The sequence below is a fragment of the Oncorhynchus tshawytscha genome, linkage group LG09, assembly GCF_018296145.1.
Source record: "Oncorhynchus tshawytscha isolate Ot180627B linkage group LG09, Otsh_v2.0, whole genome shotgun sequence".
Classification (NCBI taxonomy): Eukaryota; Metazoa; Chordata; class Actinopteri; order Salmoniformes; family Salmonidae; genus Oncorhynchus; species Oncorhynchus tshawytscha.
Window position 1 is genome coordinate 16,022,466 of NC_056437.1, and position 21,036 is coordinate 16,043,501.

Here is a 21,036-nt window from a genome sequence, read left to right on the forward strand (position 1 = left end):
TTTGCCCCAAATAGAGGGCTTTGTATTCAAGGACAAAGTAGATTTCTTTGCCATTTTTTTTTTGCAGTTTTACTTTAGTGCCTAACTGCAAACAGGATGGATGTTTTGGAATATTGGCATACATATTTTAACTCTGTCATTTTGGTTAGTATTGTGGAGTAACTACAATGTTGCTGATCCATCCTGTTTTCTCATATCACAGCAATTCAACTCTAACGGTTGTAAAGTCATCATTGGCATCATCGTGAAATTCCTGAGCTGTTTCCTTCCTCTCCGGGAACTGAGTTAGGAAGGACACCTGTATCTTTGTAGTGACTGGGTGTATTGATACCACAGGAGTTTGGTGGTACCTTAATTGGGGAGAATGGGCTCATGGTAATGAGTGGAGCGGAATGGTATCAAATACATCAAACACAGTTCCCAGGTGTTTGATGCCATTCCATTTGCTCTGTTCCGGCCATTATTAATGAATGCTTTCTTCGTTTTTACCCATCTGCCAATAGGTGCCCTTCCTTGCAAGGCATTGGAAAACCCTGCTGGTCTTTGTGGTGGAACCGGTGTTTAAAATTCACTGCTCAACTGAGGGACCTTTCAGATAATTGTGTGTGGGGTATAGAAATGAGGTAGTCAGTCAAAAAGTACCATTATTGCACACAGAGCAATCCATGCAACTTGTTAATCAAATTTTTACTCCTGAACATATTTCGGCTTGCCATAACAAAGTGCTTGAACACTTATTGGCTCAAGACATTTCAGCTTTTCATTTTGTATTAATTTGTAAAAATGTCTAAAAATGTAATTCCACATTATAGGGTACTGTGTGTAGGGCAGTGACACAATGTTCAGGCTGTAACAAAACAAAATGTGGAAAATGTAATGTAATTCATAAAATAGTTAACTGTTTTATCTTCCTTACCATCAAAACACGTTCAAATGAAGGGCTTGTCTAACCCTCTGTCCCAAGTCCAAACCATGCATAGCTGGTCATCCTCTAGGACTCCAGCAAAGCCTAGCTACAGAGGGGGACACACAGACACCATTTGATCCACTACCTGCTCTGTCGTTGTGGGACAAAAACTATAATCCCCAACAGGACTGTGAAAATATATTGATGTATCCGATTTGTCTATGGAATACAGTACATGTACACATCTATTTTGTCCTCTGTATAATCCTCATTACTATGCTGTGTACCATCGAGACAGCAGGGAACATCTTAAAATGTGGTAACTCATGCTGAACCAATGAACATCAAATTGTATTAGGGTAATAACATAAAGTGAAAACAATCTGGAGTAATACAATGATAACAATCATGATGTCTATTTTAAAAAAGGTAGTTACATCAGGTTTTGGTCAATCACAGTTTCATTGAACATCATATTTGTTAGACCATTACAAAAGCATTAGAGCACATAATATATAATATAAAATGTGGCCAACTTCTCTTGCATCAAGTGTGAAACTATAGTCCACAATGCTCTATAGAGATGTATACATAGATCGGTGTGAAAAACCACATAAATAAAATTAAAATGAACGAGGGTTGGTTGGGAGAGGCACACTTCAAAGCAGTGCACTCTTGGTGTATGACAGCAAACACAGGCTCTGATTGAAAAGTGTCTGCATGGATGTCCACATCTCCTCCAGTTTCTCAGATACTCTAGATGCCTCCTCCATGAGCTCTGGTTCCTGGGTGATCAGTCTGAGATGCAGCTAGAGAGAGAGAGAGAGAGAGAGAGAGAAACTATACGGAGTTTGTGAAGGAAACTCAGAGGTAAGACAAACCATACAGGAAATACACACGTTATGAACCTTTGAAACAAAGAGTGTCTGTGGTGCTGTGAAGTCAAAAACACATTGTTCATGTTCTGTAAAGATACAATTTGAATTCAGGTACTCAACAAAACTGGGCTTAGTTTAAGAGTGAAACAACAGAACTACATATCAAGTCAAACATGTTTTCTTAATAAAACATTTAATAAACATTTAATATTTGATTGAATTGTATATCACATTAAATATATATATATATTTTTTATATATATATATTTTTTTTTACAGTTCTGTACCGCTTTTCAAGTTATTTCCAATGTTCTGACTCCATCTGCTGGTTGCAGATGTAAGTGGGTGACAGTCAATGCAACAGAAAATAGATTTCCCTCTTCCTCTGGTGACATCATTGATATCATTTAACATGAAGCTGCTATTATTCCTGCTATAATTACTGGAGTAATAACATCATTGAACTCATGTGTAACAATAAAAACTCAACATGTCAATTAAATAATAACAGTGTTATAACACAGATAACAGCAGCTTATTAACATAGCTACAGTGTTGGTGACTAGAATATTGATGTGGTTACCTTTAGGAAGAGTGCCAGGTAGGCCTGTGCCAGATCAAAGTCCCTCTTGGAGTTCAGCATGGCCACTATCTTCAGAAAGTCTTGTAAGACGGAGACATCTCCACCCATATCAGGGGCCAGACCTCGGAGCTCAGCATCAACACCAGACGGACCCATCTCTTTCAGCATCCCCACAGGGCCATTATCTGGAAGAAACAATGAGGATGGATTATGACTCGTTGTATTTGTATTGACCTCAGCAGAGTTAAACTGTGCCAAAACATCCTCTAGTTACTACACATGCTATTAACGTGACATCGGATTTAGCAGTAGGTTCAAGTATTGAGATTCTAAAATACATTCTTCAGTTTTTATATGGCCTTAGAAGTGATTTGGGGTGAGAGGAATTTTTATGCTTGCAAGAGGTTCTGTGAATAATTGATTGCGAAGTGATATTCAGACTTGCAAGACGTTTGATTGATTTTGTCATTAAAAAATAAATAAATACATATAAAGACACTGAATAAAGATTTTCTAAAACGTGACCAGGATTGCACAATAAAGTCGGGGACATATTTCCATTGTAGTCCCTATTTTGTTTTACATAAATACATTTACAATTACCAGGAGTAATTGCTAGCTAAGTGAGATTCAAAGATACATTTGTTGCGGAGTGTGGCAGATTCTAGCTGTTGGAAGAAAGCGGACTTCTGTGCCAGGACTCCAAAATTCACAATCTTTGACTGTGGAAAAAGTAAACAAAATAAACATTATTGAACCCAAATAACATACAGTACTCAGATTTGCTACACACATAATATATTGTCTCAATTTTCTAACATATGTGGCATTAGCTCACAGGCAAGGGAATAAAACAAATATTGCTAGAACCCATTTCTTGAATGCTAAATATCAGACATTTGAAAGCTCTAGTTTTGACCTTCATAATACCTCTGATGGCAGTGACTTTACAAGCACTAATTATGGTAAATTTAGACTGAGAATAGTATCTAGTTATGGTAAGGGGTGAAATAAGTACAGCCAGTTATAATTGTAATGGTTTTGCAGATTATTTTTTTAAAAAGACCAGTCTTTACATGGCTAAAAGAAAAGGAATATAACATATAGTGTTTAAAAGAAACTCACTCTACATCCTTAGATGAAGTTGTGTGGAAAAAGGAATGGGGTGGTGAAATAATTTTCTGTCATGGACAAAGGAACTCAAATGGTGTAAAGATATTAATTAACAAAAATTTCAATCTGAATGTGCAAATAGTCAGGAATGATTTGCAAGGAAGGTGGATCCTTTGGAATATGAAAGCAGACAAAAAATAGATTTGGCTCATTAATCTATATGGTCCAAACCAGGCTGATCCACACTTCTTCGAAACCATTTATACCAATTTATTGAACTTACAGACAACAAATGATCTAATCATTATGGTAGGAGACTACAACACAGTGTTAAGTACCTCAATGGACCGTAAAGGTAATCACTCTACAAACTATCATCACCATACCCTTAAGGAAATCACAAATATTATGGACACATTAGAAATCGTGGATATTTGGAGAACAAAAATCCCGACCTAGTGAGAGATACTTGGAGACTTAATCAAGCTAGTCGTCTTGACTACTTTGTCTCCTTCTCTCTTGCATCAAAGGTTAAAAAAGTAGGATAGGTAGTTGATAGGAGACCGAATGTGATCAGATCATCTAATTGGCATTCACATAACTCTTTTATAGATTTTCCACGTGGACGGGGATATTGGAAATGTAATTAAAATTTACTGGAGGACAACTTATTTTTTAAGACAAAATAATTTATAACTGAATTTTTCCAGTATAGGTTCAGCAAATCCCCTTACTATTTGGGATACCTTAAAATGCAAATTAATGACTTAAAAATCATACAATGTGATTTTCTGGATTTTTGTTTTAGGTTCCGTCTCTCACAGTTGAAGTGTACCTATAATAAAAATTACAGACCTCTACATGCTTTCTAAGTAGGAAAACCTGCAAAATCGGCAGTGTTTCAAATACTTGTTCTCCCCACTGTATATATGTACATCTTTCTTCGCATATCTTTCATATATATTTTTTCTCTCTCCTAAAACTCAACTTCAAAACACTCCTGCAACACACGTCACCAATTTAGAAAAAAAGTATTATTTACCTCAAATCTGAAATCCACAAATAGAAGCTAACCAGAAGCTAACCTGAAGCTAACCAGAAGCTAGCCTGAAGCTAACCAGAAGCTAGCATGAAGCTAGCCTGAAGCTAACCAGAAGCTAGCCTGAAGCTAACCAGAAGCAAGCCTGAAGCTAACCAGAAGCTAGCCTGAAGCTAACCAGAAGCTAACCAGTTTACTGGCTAACGTTAGTATTCAGCTAACCACGGTTGGTGGTCATCAGCTATCCTTTAGCTCGAAAAGCTATCGGCAGTTTTGTACAACGCGACTCAGACCAGAACATACTGGACCTATTTTTCTCTCCATATCCCCGGATTTCAACCGCAAGCTCTGGATATTTACACCTGGATCTCGCAGCTAGCTAGCTGCTATCCGTGTGACTATTGGCTTACGTCGATCCCGGAGCAACATAAATTCTTTCGGAGCTAGCCAGCTGAAGAGTTCCATCAGCCACTCCTGGGCTACAATCACCTATCTGGACCCGTTTTACTGCCGACGTGGAGCCCCACCGGGCCTTCACAACTGGACTACCGACGTTATCTGCCCAAGGGAGTTATCCAACTGGCCCATCCGTCGCGACGTTACCTGAACGCCCATCTGCAGCCCGCTAATTGTTAGCTGTCTTATCGGCTGCTATCTGAATAGGTCTATCGGACAATTTTCTTGGGTCACTATAACTATATCTATTTTGCCAATTGAATTGGTCCCTTCTACCACACGGAACCCCACTAATCTACCGAAGGAAATGCACAAGGTGGCTAAAAACAGACCTCCATCCTCTGCCAGCTTGATACCGATGACCCGGCTAGCTGTCTGAATCGCCGTGACCCCAACCAACCTCACAACTCACTGGACCCTTATGATCACACTCGGCTAAGCATGCCTCTCCTTAATGTCAATATGCCTTCTCCATTGCTGTTCTGGTTAGTGTTTATTGGCTTATTTCACTGTAGAGCCTCTAGCCCTGCTCAGTATACCGTATCCAACCTTTCAGTTCCACCACCCACACATGCGATGACATCACCTGGTTTCAATGATGTTTCTAGAGACAATATCTCTCTCATCATCACTCAATGCCTAGGTTTACCTCCACTGTATTCACATCCTACCATACACCTTTGTCTGTACATTATACCGTGAAGCTATTTTATCGCCCCCAGAAACCTCCTTTTACTCTCTGTTCCGGACGTTCTAGACGACGAATTCTCATAGCTTTTAGCCGTACCCTTATCCTACTCCTCCTCTGTTCCTCTGGTGATGTAGAGGTGAATCCAGGCCCTGCAGTGCCTAGCTCCACTCCTATTCCCCAGGCGCTCTCTTTTGATGACTTCTGTAACCGTAATAGCCTTGGTTTCTTGCATGTTAACATTAGAAGCCTCCTCCCTAAGTTTGTTTTATTCACTGCTTTAGTACACTCTGCCAACCCGGATGTTCTAGCCGTGTCTGAATCCTGGCTTAGGAAGACCACCAAAGATTCTGAAATCTCCATCCCTAACTACAACATTTTCAGACAAGATAGAACAGCCAAAGGAGGCGGTGTTGAAATCTACTGCAAAGATAGCCTGGAGAGTTCTGTCCTACTATCCAGGTCTGTACCCAAACTATTTGAACTTCTACTTTTAAAAACAAGTCTCTCACTGTTTCCACCTGCTATAGACCACCCTCTGCCCCCAGCTGTGCTCTGGACACCACATGTGAACTGATTGCCCCCCATCTATCTTCAGAGCTCATGCTGCTAGGCAACCTAAACTGGAACATGCTTAACACCCCAGCCATCCTACAATCTAAGCTTGATGCCCTCAATCTCACACAAATTATCAATGAACCTACCAGGTACCACCCCAAATCCGTAAACACGGGCACCCTCATAGATATCATCCTAACCAACTTGCCCTCTAAATACACCTCTACTGTTTTCAACCAAGATCTCAGCGATCACTACCTCATTGCCTGCATCCGCTATGGGTCAGCGGTCAAACGACCTCCACTCATCACTGTCAAACGCTCCCTGAAACACTTCAGGCCTTTCAAATCGACCTGGCCCGGGTATCCTGGAAGGATATTGACCTCATCCCGTCAGCAGAGGATGCCTGGTTATTTTTTTTAAATGCCTTCCTCACCATCTTCAATAAGCATGCCCCATTCAAGAAATTTAGAACCAGGAACAGATATAGCCCTTGGTTTTCTCCAGACCTGACAGCCCTTAACCAACACAAAAACATCCTATGGCCTTCTGCATTAGCATCGAACAGCCCCCGTGATATGCAACTTTTCAGGGAAGCTAGAAACCAATATACACAGGCAGTTAGAAAAGCCAAGGCTAGCCTTTTCAAGCAGAAATTTGCTTCCTGCTACACAAACTCAAAAAAGTTCTGGGACACTGTAAAGTCCATGGAGATTAAGAACACCTCCTACCAGCTGCCCACTGCACTGAGGATAGGAAAGACTGTCACCACCGATAAAACCACTATAATTGAGAATTCCAATAAGCATTTTTCTACGGCTGGCCATGCTTTCCACCTGGCTAATGATGTTCTGAAAGATCTGCAAAATCTGGACCCCGACAAATCAGCCGGGCTAGACAATCTGGACCGTTTCTTTCTAAAGTTATCTGCCGAAATTGTTGCAACCCCTATTACTTGCCTGTTCAACCTCTCTTTCGTGTCGTTTGAGATTTCCAAAGATTGGAAAGCAGCTGCGGTCTTCCCCCTCTTCAAAGGACACTCTTGACCCAAACTGCTACAGACCTATGTCTATCCTACCCTGCCTTTCCAAGATCTTCGAAAGCCAAGTTAACAAACAGATTACCGACCATTTCAAATCCCACCATACCTTCTAGGCTATGCAATCTGGTTTCAGAGCTGGTCATGGGTGCACCTCAGCCACGCTCAAGGTCCTAAACGATATCTTAACCGCCATCAATAAGAAACAATACTGTGCAGCCATATTCATTGACCTGGCCAAGGCTTTCGACTCTGTCAATCACCACATCCTCATCGGCAGACTCGATAGCCTTGGTTTCTCAAATGATTGCCTCGCCTGGTTCACCAACTACTTCTCTGATAGAGTTCAGTGTGTCAAATCGGAGGGTCTGTTGTCCGGGCTTCTGGCAGTGTCTATAGGGGTGCCACAGGGTTCAATTCTTGGACTGACTCTCTTCTCTGTATACATCAATGATGTTGCTCTTGCTGCTGGTGAGTCTCTGATCCACCTCTACGCAGACGACACCATTCTGTATACTTCTGGCCCTTCTTTGGACACTGTGTTAACAACCCTCCAGACGAGCTTCAATGCCATACAACTCTCCTTTTGTGGCCTCCAGTTGCTCTTAAATACAAGTCAAACTAAATGCATGCTCTTCAACCGATCGCTGCCTGCACATGCCCGCCCGTCCAACATCACTACTCTGGACGGTTCTGACTTAGAATATGTGGACAACTACAAATACCTAGGTGTCTGGTTAGACTGTAAACTCTCCTTCCAGACTCACATCAAACATCTCCAATCCAAAGTTAAATCTAGAATCAGCTTTCTATTTTGCAACAAAGCATCCTTCACTCATGCTGCCAAACATACCCTTGTAAAACTGACCATCCTACCGATCCTCGACTTCGGCGATGTCATTTACAAAATAGCCTCCAATACCTTACTCAATAAATTGGATGCAGTCTATCACAGTGCCATCCGTTTTGTCACCAAAGCCCCATATACTACCCACCACTGCAACCTGTACGCTCTTGTTGGCTGGCCCTCGCTTCATACTCGTCGCCAAACCCACTGGCTCCAGGTCATCTACAAGTACAGGTCATCTACAAGTTCCCCCTTATCTCAGCTCGCTGGTTAACATAGCAGCACCCACCTGTAGCACGCACTCCAGCAGGTATATCTCTCTGGTCACCCCCAAATTCTTCCTTTGGCCGCCTCTCCTTTCAGTCCTCTGCTGCCAATGACTGGAACGAACTACAAAAATCTCTGAAACTGGAAACACTTATCTCCCTCACTAGCTTTAAGCACTGAGTGTGTGTGGGTGTATGTGTGTATCCCACAACTGTTGCAAAGGAGTAAAATATGTTAGGGACAATAGAGGATGATCCACAGCTATATATAATACAAATCGAGGTGAGGGCGATGGAAATTAATTTGGCAGTTAATCTACTTCAATTCGGTAAATGGCACTGTGTGCTCTTTTCAAAGGATGGATCCCAGTCGGTTACGGGTTATGGGATACAGGGGGTCGAGGGTGGTCTGCCGGGCATTGGGATGACAACCCAACTCGGGATGAGGAGGGCTTTTAGCGGGTGGAATAATAGGGACCAATTGGAGGTTTACTTAGTAGAAATGCAAAGATCATGGTACAGCTATATAGACACTCAATCATCATGTTACTTTTTAATGGTACGTTTACAAACATCTATTTTGATAAAAAATAATTGAAAGTTGTCTCATTATGATAGGTGATGAAATAAGTATAGCCAGTTACAATTGTAATGGCCTAGCAGATAATAAGAAAATACCATCAGTATTTACCTGGCTAAAAGAGAAGGAATATATTATCTATTGTTTACAGGAAACCCATTTAACAGTTTTAGATGAAGTTTTATGGAAAAAGAACTGGGGGGGGGGCGAAATATACTTCTCCCATGGGCAAAGAAATTCAAAAGGGGTGATGGTTTTAATTAACAATAATTTTGATCCAAATGTGCAAATTGTCCAAACAGATCCTCAAGGTAGATGGATTATTTTAAATATGTTATTGGACAATAAACAGATATGGCTTATTAACCTATACGGTCCGAATAATGATGATCCAAGCTTCTTTGAAAATATATATAAGAATCTATCAACTCTACAAGCAACACTAGACCCTATTATTATGGTGGGAGATTTTAATACGGTCTTAAATACCTCTATGGACCGGAAAGTAAATCACACTACAAACTCTCACCCTCGGGCACTTAAGGAAATCATGAATGTCATGGATATATTGGAATTAGTGGATATATGGAGGCTGAAATACCCTGACCTAGTGAGATATACATGGAGGAGGCTTAATCAAGCTAGTTGCCTTGACTACTTTCTTATACCATTCTCTCTGGCACCAAACGTTTAAAAAGTGTTGATAGGGGACAGAATGCGGTCGGATCATCACATAATTGGCATATATATTACTCTTACAGAATTTCCACGTGGACGAGGATATTGGAAATTTAATCAAAGCCTACTATATGTTAAATTGTTTAGAACTAGGACAGAAGAATTTATAACTGACTTTTTCAGACATAACATACAGTGGGGCAAAAAAGTATTTAGTCAGCCACCAATTGTGCAAGTTCTCCCTCTTAAAAAGATGAGAGAGGCCTGTAATTTTCATCATAGGTACACTTCAACTATGACAGACAAAATGAGAAAACAAATCCAGAAAATCACATTGTAGGATTTTTAATGAATTTATTTGCAAATGATGGTGCTATGAGAATAGGAAGGTTCAATTGTTTTGTGAAGCATCACAGCACAGTTGAAAAATATATGGCAAATAGAAATCTGAAATGGATGATGTTGAGAGATAGATGGGAGGGTTGAATGGATCTGAAGGGTAGGACTAATAGCAAGATAAACAATGTCAATCATACGGGATCTGTAAAATGTATATAGGTTCGGAACTTTTGTGAAATAGCATAGTTACAAATATAAATCAAACTGGATGGACATCAGAAATAGAGGAAGGACTAAGAACAAACAAGAGAGAACTATTATAAAGTACACTGTGGTGGTAAAATGTGTATAAGATGTATAAATTGAAGGTAAAAGCAAAAGTATTTATTAGTTTACTCCAATTGGGGGATCGGCGGTAGGGTTTGCGGGGAATAATAATAAAGGTATATTCTTTTTTTTAAAGTATGTATGTCTATATAGGTATGTGTATATGTATGCATGCATGTATGGATATATATATTTACCAAAAAAATATGGGAGATTGGAAATGATGCAGACAATTACATTGGAAGCAACATTCTTTCCGCAATATTAAGCTGATCCACCCCTTAAAAAATACAATTAAAAATAAAATTTAAAAAGGCTCATCCATTGTTTAAAAATTGCCTTTTTGCCTTTGTGCAGATGGCCATGTCTCATTTTCGATTAATTGAAAATGATACTTTGAAAAAAGTATCTCTCTTTTTCAAACAAGCATTGCAGTGCTGGCTACAATTTCATCTCCCTGAAAAGATAGAACAACTATTACAACAAATATTATGGCTGAACTCAAATCTGCTGGTTGATAAAATACCTGTATTTATGGGAAATATGTTTGAAAGGGGTATTTTGTTCTTAAATTATATTGTAAATTGGAATGGTAGAGTTATGTCCTTCATGGAGTTATCAGCGTTGTATGGAAAGGCCTGCTCAATCCAGGAGTACAACCAATTGATTGCCCCAAAAGTGGAGGATGCGGGTGGCAGCGGGGAGGTAGGGAACTGGTCTGTCTGCCCAATATAAAGGATCAAAACTGTCAAAGGAATAAAAAATAGCATAAATAGGAAAGTATACCGGTTTCATTTGAGGACCAGGATGTTGACAACTGTGCCATACAGATTGCAAAATAGTTGGTTAGAGATTTTTTATGTACCGATTCCATTCCATGGTTCCATGTATCGATTCCATGGTATGAGTTGATATATAAAACAACGCAAGATTCAAGACTTCGTGCTTTTCAGCTAAAATTATTATATAGAATTCTTGCCACCAACAAAATGTTGAATATTTGGGGCATAAAATCATCGAAGCTCTGCAGATTTTGTTGTGAGGATACAGAATCAATAGACCATTTATTTTGGTATTGCCCTCAGGAAGCCTGTTTCTGGTCTCAGGTTCAAGGAATGGCTGAAAATACATAGCATTGATCTAAAATCGACCCTAGAAATAGTACTGTTAGGAGATCTAGAGAGATTGGGTCAGTCAATTACTAATACTCTTAGTAAAAGTATATATCTTCAACTCGCAATCTGTGGATTCTATTCCATTAGATAGATTGAAATTGTACGTTAAACATCACATCATAGTTGAAAGATATGTGCGGCGTAGAAACCCGAAGTGGGTGGCCAGCAGAGATAGATGGGATGGGCTGAGGGTGGCCAACAGAGATAGATGGGATGGGCTGAGGGTGACCAGCAGAGATAGATGGGATGGGCTGAGGGTGACCAGCAGAGATAGATGGGATGGGCTGAGGGTGACCAGCAGAGATAGATGGGATGGGCTGAGGGTGACCAGCAGAGATAGATGGGATGGGCTGAGGGTGACCAGCAGAGATAGATGGGATGGGCTGAGGGTGGCCAGCAGAGATAGATGGGATGGGCTGAGGGTGACCAGCAGAGATAGATGGGATGGGCTGAGGGTGACCAGCAGAGATAGATGGGATGGGCTGAGGGTGGCCAGCAGAGATAGATGGGATGGGCTGAGGGTGGCCAGCAGAGATAGATGGGATGGGCTGAAGGAAGCTGAGGGTTGTTATGTGGAATTGGAGACAAGTGGGAGTGGAGTTGCTGTGTGAGAGATAGAATGATGGTCAAATATTTTTTTTTAAATAACAATTTTTAAGTCAAAATAAAACATAATAAAAAGTACATTTGAATGACACTAAGTGGCAGTGTTTTTACAACTAATGCCGGTTTGCCTGAGGCTGATCCCGTGCAGGTGTTTGTGCACTCATAAACACACACTCTCATTCAAATAAACACATACAAGAACACACACATACATGTAATAGTGCCAGACATGCACACAAACATACAGTTGGCATTGCTGTTAGGATTTTAGTTGTCCTTGATGTCCTTTGTTATAAATGTATTATTACTTTTCAAAAAAAATGTTTGCTGTTTTCTTCTGTCTTTTCCTTTGATCTCTTTAGCTCATTATCTCAGGGATTTGAACTTGCAACCTTCCGGTTACTAGTCCAACGGACAGCTATTGGGGTACTGTGGGGAGGGGGTCTTGGAGGGATCGGGTTCACGTTTTTTGGCCTGGTGGTAGATCTGTCAACATGCCCTTGAGCAGGGCATTGACCGTGGATGCTTCTGTGTGTCGCTCTGAATGGGAATCTGTTGGATGACTGGTATGATGTAGTTATTGAGTGGCTTCACCGCAAGTATATTGTATATTTTGAATATTCAATTTAAAAAAGTTCAACATACAGTAATATGAAGAGCAACGTGTTGTCTGTCATTGTGCATGTGTAAGGAGACGATGCCTTGGATTTAGCTCAGAAAGCTAAGACAGCCGTGAGTCGCACAGACAAACAGGGCTTAATACCCTGTCGGTGACACGTTTTTCTCCACAGACAACCACCAGTGTCAGAGGAGCAAGACAGTTATATTTTGTGGACCACCAGGTTTTGAAACCCAGTCAGTCACATGTTTTTCTCTACAGACAACCATCGTTGATGATGTCGAGGTGGAGAAGGGTCTTCCAGCGAGAGTCAGGCAGCAGAGAGAGCGTGACCGGCTGCTGGTCCAGTTGCTCTGGAGTCTCAGTCTATCACCTCAGACTTGAGATCATCATCTTCCTCTCCCTCTTCATCTGTAGAAAAACAAAATGCAACCTAAAAATACAACCTGATACCATCAAATGCCATGAAATATTGTTCAAGCTCTTGAGAGGTAATTTCAAAAATTGTGTTTGAATGTACTTTGGCACACTGATTATGGCACAGTATTGTTTTCCTCCATAAATATTGTGGTGGAACATTCTATTCAAGTGAGAGAGACTTGGTCATTTCTTCAAACGATCATCTTTATTCAATATCGATTCAACGGTCTTGACTGTTGGGCCGAAAGCCTATCCTTTTACAGACCATGCTGTTCCTTATATACCCGATACTAAGATCGCTCAGTCATATCTGGTTCAACCCCCGCCCCATATAGATTGGGGGCACCATAAGCCACTTTAGGTTCCTCCTCTGGTCATCTGCCTCTGCTGTTGTCTCCCAGATGACAGGATAATTAGGAATACTGAGGCCTTTGTTCTGTTCCTCCATGCTATCTCTATCTCGGTGACACCCACCACATCTGATCTATGGAATGCCAGCTGAAGGTTTTTTTTATCACCAAGCCATCACTTAATCAGTTGCCAGCCCAAGCTCCATAAAGACTCCTCTCAGTTAACTCAGAAAGAAGAGAGAGAGAGTCCTAAGAACCTTACTCTATTAAATAAAACAACCATTTGGTGCATAAATATAACATCTTGTAATACTGCTACCACAATATCTAGTCAAAAGGACCGTTACAAGTACCTATAAAATCAAGGACACACTTCCTCCATATTGAATATCTTCCATTATCAATGCTTGAATAATTGGCTGATACCACTGTTACATGTGCCAGTCCAGATGGTGTGGGGGCTTTCTGGCCCCTGTGCTGGGTACAGAGTAAGTGCTGCATGGGCTCACAGTGGCTGTTCAGTAGCTACCTTGGTTGGGACAGGTTCCTGGCAGCATGATCACAGTGGGCTCATAGTCTGACGGCAGAGGGCACAGTGATACCATACTGCACAGCGTGTTGTTGGACCTGGAAACACACAACATGGAATAATCAAGAATACTAGTAAATATTACTAACCTACTTGATTTTAATAACACTGAATTGTACTACTGAATACTACCAATAACTTATCATACTGCTACAGCATGTACTCCAACACATATTTTTTGAGATATCAAATTGACAATATTAACACTAATTTGAGTCACATTTGTTCAAAAGACTTACCTAATCAAGATGTTTCCTTTATCAGCTAATTCTTGTTTGCAGCTAAAATAAGTTTAGATGTGATTAGATGAGTGCCTATACGAGTGTGAACATTAAATCTGCCGGTTCCCTAATAATGACATAACCCGATAATGATTTTGACTCCCACACCCCATCTTTCCTTGATGTGGTGGTGACTTACCAGAAGTATATCCCCAAGCTGTCGACATGGGACGAGGCCAGAAAGTCCCCAGTTGGTGACATGGTGAGACTGACTGCAGCAGAATCTACCAAGAAGCAGTCCACCAGGCTAAGAAAAAAAAGAAGAGAAATCAAGTCAATGACTGAAGGCTGAGAGGGAGTTTCCACTGGAAAACACTTGAAAGCAATTACATTAATTGATACACTCAATTTATGATAAAGTGAAACAAAGATGGCCTGAAAAATCTTTGGACAAAGGTCGTCTCATCGATCTCAGTTTGTGGGGAGAGGAAATGAGAAGGCAGGGCTGGTGACATCACCTTACATCAGTAAAGTGTAAGGGCCCGGTCCAGAAACGAACCCTAACCCTCTACCCTCTACCCTCAACCCTCTATCCTCAACCCTCTATCCTCAACCCTCTATCCTCAACCCTCTATCCTCAACCCTCTATCCTCAACCCCTACCCCCAGTTAGGGACATGCTAAACTACTCCAGAAGTGACAGGAATGGTCTTACCAGCCGGAGGGGAGGTCCCATGTCCTGATGGTACAGTCCATGGCTGCCGCTATCAACCAGCGCCCATCTGGGCTGAAAGCCTGAGGAGTATCATCAGACAAGAAGAACAAATATTTGAGGGAAAGAGTGAGATCAAATCGAGAGAGATGTGCTAAACAGAGAAAGGGAGAGGGAAAGAGATCAAGATAAGGACTCACCATGTCATTGACCTGTCCTCGATGGCCAGGGAACTTGCGAACAACCCTCTTGGTCTCCACGTCCAGAACATTCAGCGTAAAGTCATCCAGAGCGATGACCAGCATACCACTATACCAGGACAAGAAAAGACTGCAATCAGACACTAGTCTACTGCTTTGTAATTACCAAGTGAAACAAATCAGTGTATAAAGTTAAAGGAATAGTGCTGTCAATTAAGCCCTTTATCTCCTTCCCCAGCAACAGATGAATATCATTTTTCTGTCTCTGAGTCCATTATGAAGGAAGTTTGATGTAGTTTTGTGAGCCAAAGCTAACCAGAAGTCATTGCTCTAACACTAGTAAGGAAAGGCTTGCAAAACTACTGCTAACTTCCTTCATACTTGACACACAGACATAAGTCAAATAAAATGTTATTTGTCACATCCGACATGCCAAATCTTTTCAGTCTCTTGAGGGGGAAAAGGTTTTGTCTTGCCCTCTTCACGACTGTTTTGGTATGTTTGGACTATGAGAGTTCGTTGGTGACGTGGACACCAAGGAACTTGAAATTCTCAACCAGCTCGACTACAGCCCCGTCTATGTTAATGCGGGCCTGTTCGGCCCACCTTTTCCTGTAGTCCACGATCAGCTCCTTAGTCTTGCTCACATTGAGGGAGAGGTTGTTGTTCTGGCACCACACTGATAGTTCTCTGATCTCCTTCCTGTAGGCCGACTCATCGTTGTCAGTGATCAGGCCTACCACTGTTGTGTTGTCAGCAAACTTAATGATTGTGTTGGAGTCGTGTTTGGCCACTCAGTCGTGGGTGAACAGGGAATACAGGAGGGAACTAAGTACACACCCCTGAGGAGCCAGAGTGTTAAGGATCAGCGTGGCAAACATGTTGTTGCATTCTCTTACCACCTGGGGGCAGCCCATCAGAAGGTCCAGGATCCAGTTGCAGAGGGAGGTGTTTAGTCCCAGAGTCCTTAGCTTAGTGATGAGCTTCGTGAACACTATGGTGTTGAACGCTGAGCTGTATTCTCACAAAGGTGTTCCTTTTGTCCAGGTGAGAAAGGGCAGTGTGGAGTGAAATTGAGATGGCGTCATCTGTGAATCTGTTGGGGCAGTATGCGAATTGGAGTGGGTCTAAGGTTTCCGGGATGATGCTGTTGATGTGAGCCATGACCAGCCTTTCAAAGCACTTCATGGCTACCGACGTGAGTGCCACGGGGCGGTAATCATTTAGGTAGGTTACCAGGTTAAAGACGGTCTCCATGGGTTCATCTGACTCTGGGAAATTAGAAAATGGGCTTGACTGCCAAATCCTACACTTTTCTTTGAAGTTGGAAGCAGTGCTGTCATATAAGTGCTATTTTTCTCCTGTGGTGTTCTCTGACCATTACCTGTCCCGGTGCATGTGTGTGGAGGCGGGTGAGGTGCCAAGGTCAATGGAGTGGACCAGCTTCCTAGATTTGAACTTCCAGTTCTTGACCAGTTTGTCAACTCATTATGAGGTACCCTCTGTGACATGCTACTATACTGTCCCAATCACTCTGACGGGCACTCTCTACATCACACATAGAATCAGAGAAAATGTCAACGTTTTCAAAGAATTAACCACATTCAATGATAAAAGGTTCCACATAAATACAGAGAGGTTGAGTATTTTTATCTCATGAAGGTAATAGCAGTTTTGAAATATTCAAGTTGCTAAACTTTTTTGTTGTTGTTGCTAAACATACCTGAGGCGAAAAGGGTGATGGCGGGAAGCTTCAGTTAGTCATACCTCAAGCTTTTCTTTTTGGATTTCTTCTTGTTGATGGAACCTAATTACCAATTGGTTTATTTTCATGAAGAATACAGGAAACAAGGATTTATGCATGTATACAAACAGTATTGAAATTAACATCTCGTTGTCCATAACAGCCATCTTTCCGCGAAAGAGAAAATAAATCGTACCATGTCCTAAACTCCTGTTGAATCTCTCATGAACGGTGGAGAACGACTGCAGAGTACCATCTTGACCTTAGGGAAAGAAAGAGTACAGCGGATTAGGGAGAAATGTAATAATTTTACTAGAAACTCATAGATGCCTTATACAACTGCCTGATACATTTACATTTGAGTCATTTAGCAGATGCTCTTACCCAGAGCGACATACAGTAAGAAGTGAGTGCACATATTTAGCAGATGCTCTTATCCAGAGTGACATACAGTAAGTAGTGAGTGCACACATTTAGCAGATGCTCTTACCCAGAGCGACATACAGTAAGAAGTGAGTGCACATATTTAGCAGATGCTCTTATCCAGAGTGACATACAGTAAGTAGTGAGTGCACACATTTAGCAGATGCTCTTACCCAGAGCGACATACAGTAAGAAGTGAGTGCACATATTTAGCAGATGCTCTTATCCAGAGTGACATACAGTAAGTAGTGAGTGCACATATTTAGCAGATGCTCTTATCCAGAGTGACATACAGTAAGTAGTGAGTGCACATATTTGGCAGATGCTCTTATCCAGAGTGACATACAGTAAGTAGTGAGTGCACATATTTAGCAGATGCTCTTATCCAGAGCGACTTACAGTAAGTAGTGAGTGCACATATTTAGCAGATGCTCTTATCCAGAGTGACATACAGTAAGTAGTGAGTGCACATATTTAGCAGATGCTCTTATCCAGAGCGACTTACAGTAAGTAGTGAGTGCACATATTTAGCAGATGCTCTTATCCAGAGCAGTAAGTAGTGAGTGCACATATTTGGCAGATGCAGTGAAGTAAGTAGAGTGCACATATTTAGCAGATGCTCTTATCCAGAGCGACTTACAGTAAGTAGTGAGTGCACACATTTAGCAGATGCTCTTATCCAGAGCGACTTACAGTAAGTAGTGAGTGCACATATTTGGCAGATGCTCTTATCCAGAGTGACTTACAGTAAGTAGTGAGTGCACATATTTAGCAGATGCTCTTATCCAGAGCGACTTACAGTAAGTAGTGAGTGCACATATTTAGCAGATGCTCTTACCCAGAGCGACTTAAAGTAAGTAGTGAGTGCACATATTTAGCAGATGCTCTTACCCAGAGCGACTTAAAGTAAGTAGTGAGTGCACATATTTTCATACTTTTTTCTGTACTGGTCCCCAGTGGAAATCAAACCCACAACCCTGACGTTGCAAGCACCATGCTCTACCAACTGAGCCACAAGTCACACATACCAGCACTGAGAATGTGATGTCCGTTCAGGCCGTGGTGCTGGACCTTAGTGGGCGGGGCGCTGTGTCCCAGACGACTCCTGAGTAGACGGCCTCCTCCTCCCGCCGTGTAAAAGATCCACACCTGCAGAATAGGACTTTGATCATTCAAAACTCAACGGTCAAATATATAAATTCTTCATAACCCTATGGTATGTTGGTACTGGATTGTGTTAGCAGTGCTGAATTTGCAACAAGTGATGTCCTAATAAAAGCTTTAAGCTCTGTAGGTAAAAACTGTGTATTGAGACATGACTGAAAAAAGGACTATTGTTTACAGCTATTTAACACTGGTGCCCTCTAAGTACCACTGACCCGAATGCCGTTATCAGCCCCATTGGTGATGATGAGAGGCTCGCCATGGAGGAATGTTAGTCCAGCGATAGCTGTGTTGTGGACATCTCTCATCTGACACAAGCTTTTTCTCCTCTAGATCCCACAGTCCAATATGTCCGACAGGACTACCAGCCACCATTGCCGGATGGCCATCTAGAAAATAATCACATCAGTGTGACAAGTAAACATTTTTTTAAAGCATATCAAGACCGATTTCTTAAAATAATTGACGCAAAGTAGTGACATCACTTACACAAAATGAGGCCACACAATCTATTCATCACATCATTATAACCATAATAAATACACCACTACGTTCAACTGGTAATGTCACCTGTTCTGAAGGACAATGAAGTGACTGGGCCCCAGTCTTGCTGGAACTTCATCAGTGACTCATCAAACTTGATGTTGTGGATGATGATCAGACCCGATGATAGGCCAACGCCCACAACGTCCACAGCTGGGGTCTGACGAGAAATTTTGAGGAAGAGTGGGTTTCCACTAGTTATCACAGCCACAAAGTAGAAATTGGCCAGATCATAAAAAAAACACATTAAAAAACTACATTTGCTTTTTGGTCTTAATTTATGGTTATAGTTAGGCATAAGGTTAGCAGTGTGGTTAGGGTTAAAATCAGATTTTAAGAAGAGAATTGAGAAATATTTGGGGTATATGACTTGGTGTCTGTGGTAACTAGTTGCTACTGCTAAAGAGAGATGAGTTGGGCATTTCTGATTAAACAGAAATATTACAATGTGTACAAAACATTATGAACATCTTCCTAATATTGGAGTTGAGGGAATTGTCCATAGAGCTCCGAGACAAGATTGTGTTGAGGCACAGATCTGCTGAAGGGTACCAAAAACTTTCTGCAGCATTGAAGGTCCCCAAGAACACAGTGGCCTCCATCATTCTTCAATGGAAGACGTTTGAAACCACCAAGACTCCCTAGAGCTGAGCAATTGGGCCTTGGTCAGGGAGGAGACCAAGAACCCGATGGTCACTGACTGAGCTCCAGAGTTCCTCTGTGGAGATGGCGAACCCATCTCTGCAGCACCACCAATGAGGCCTTTATGGTAGAGTGGCCAGACGGAAGCCACTCCTCAGTAAAATGCCTATGACAGCCCGCTTGGAGCTTGTCAAAAGGCACCTAAAGGACTCAAAGACCATGAGAAACAAGATTCTCTGGTAGGATGAAACAAAGATCGAACTCTTTGGCTTGAATGCAACAAGTCAGGTCTGGAAGAAACCAGGCACCGCTCATCACCTGGCCAATACCATCCCTACAGCGAAGCATGGTGGTGGCAGCATCATGCTGTGGGGATGTTTTCAGCGTCAGGGACCGGGACACTCTCCAGGATCGAGGGAAAGATGAAGGGAGCAAAATACAGAGAGGTCCTTGATGAAAACCTCAGGACCTCAGACTGGGGCGAAGGTTCACCTTCCAACAGGACAACAACCCTAAGCACAAAGCCAAGACAATGCAGGAGTGGCTTCGAGACAAGTCTCTGAATGTCCTTGATTGGCCCAGCCAGAGCCTGGACTTGAACCTGATCAAACATCTCTCAAACGTCAAGCACCCTACCCCTTTCGTAGGGTTCTTTGATCAGAACCCCCAGGGGTTCTTCTTCACTGAACCAAAATTGGTTCCATATAGGACCTCAAGGGTTGTCATATATGAAGCAACACAGTACCTTAACCATTCTATACAGTACGTAAAAGGAGTTGAACATATGTATGGCTGACAATTCCTCAACAAAAAAATATGTATTAATTAAGTTTCAGCTTTGAGAATAAATATACTTCAACCAACCTGCTGAAGCACTGACTCCTACTGCCCATCCTGGGAAGGTGTAAAGGAGTTTGCTAAAATAAAAGGAATTAACTTAATGAGTAGAGAGAATGTCAAGTTGTCCTAATTTTATGACCAAACTTTGATAAAGCACTCTATAACAAAGTCAGGTACATTACAGATCTTTGGTTGTGCTGTCCTTCCATCAGTTTACGGATTTCATAACTAAATTATAATTCTACATGAAAGTAGAAATATAAATAATGGGGTGCAAAGAAGCAAAATAAATAAATATAGTAGGGGAAGAGGTAGTTGTTTGGGCTAAATTATAGATGGGCTATGTACAGGTGCAGTAATCTGTGAGCTGCTCTGACAGCTGGTGCTTAAAGCTAGTGAGGGAGATAAGTGTTTCCAGTTTCAGAGATTTTTTAGTTCGTTCCAGTCATTGGCATCAGAGAACTGGAAGGAGAGGCGGCCAAAGGAAGAAT

General features: G+C 41.6%; 1 pseudogene; it reads right to left on the minus strand.

Moving 5' to 3' along the window:
- Nucleotides 1-1,566: 1,566 nt before the first annotated feature.
- Nucleotides 1,567-20,754, minus strand: LOC112257257 (annotated as a pseudogene).
- Nucleotides 20,755-21,036: the final 282 nt, after the last annotated feature.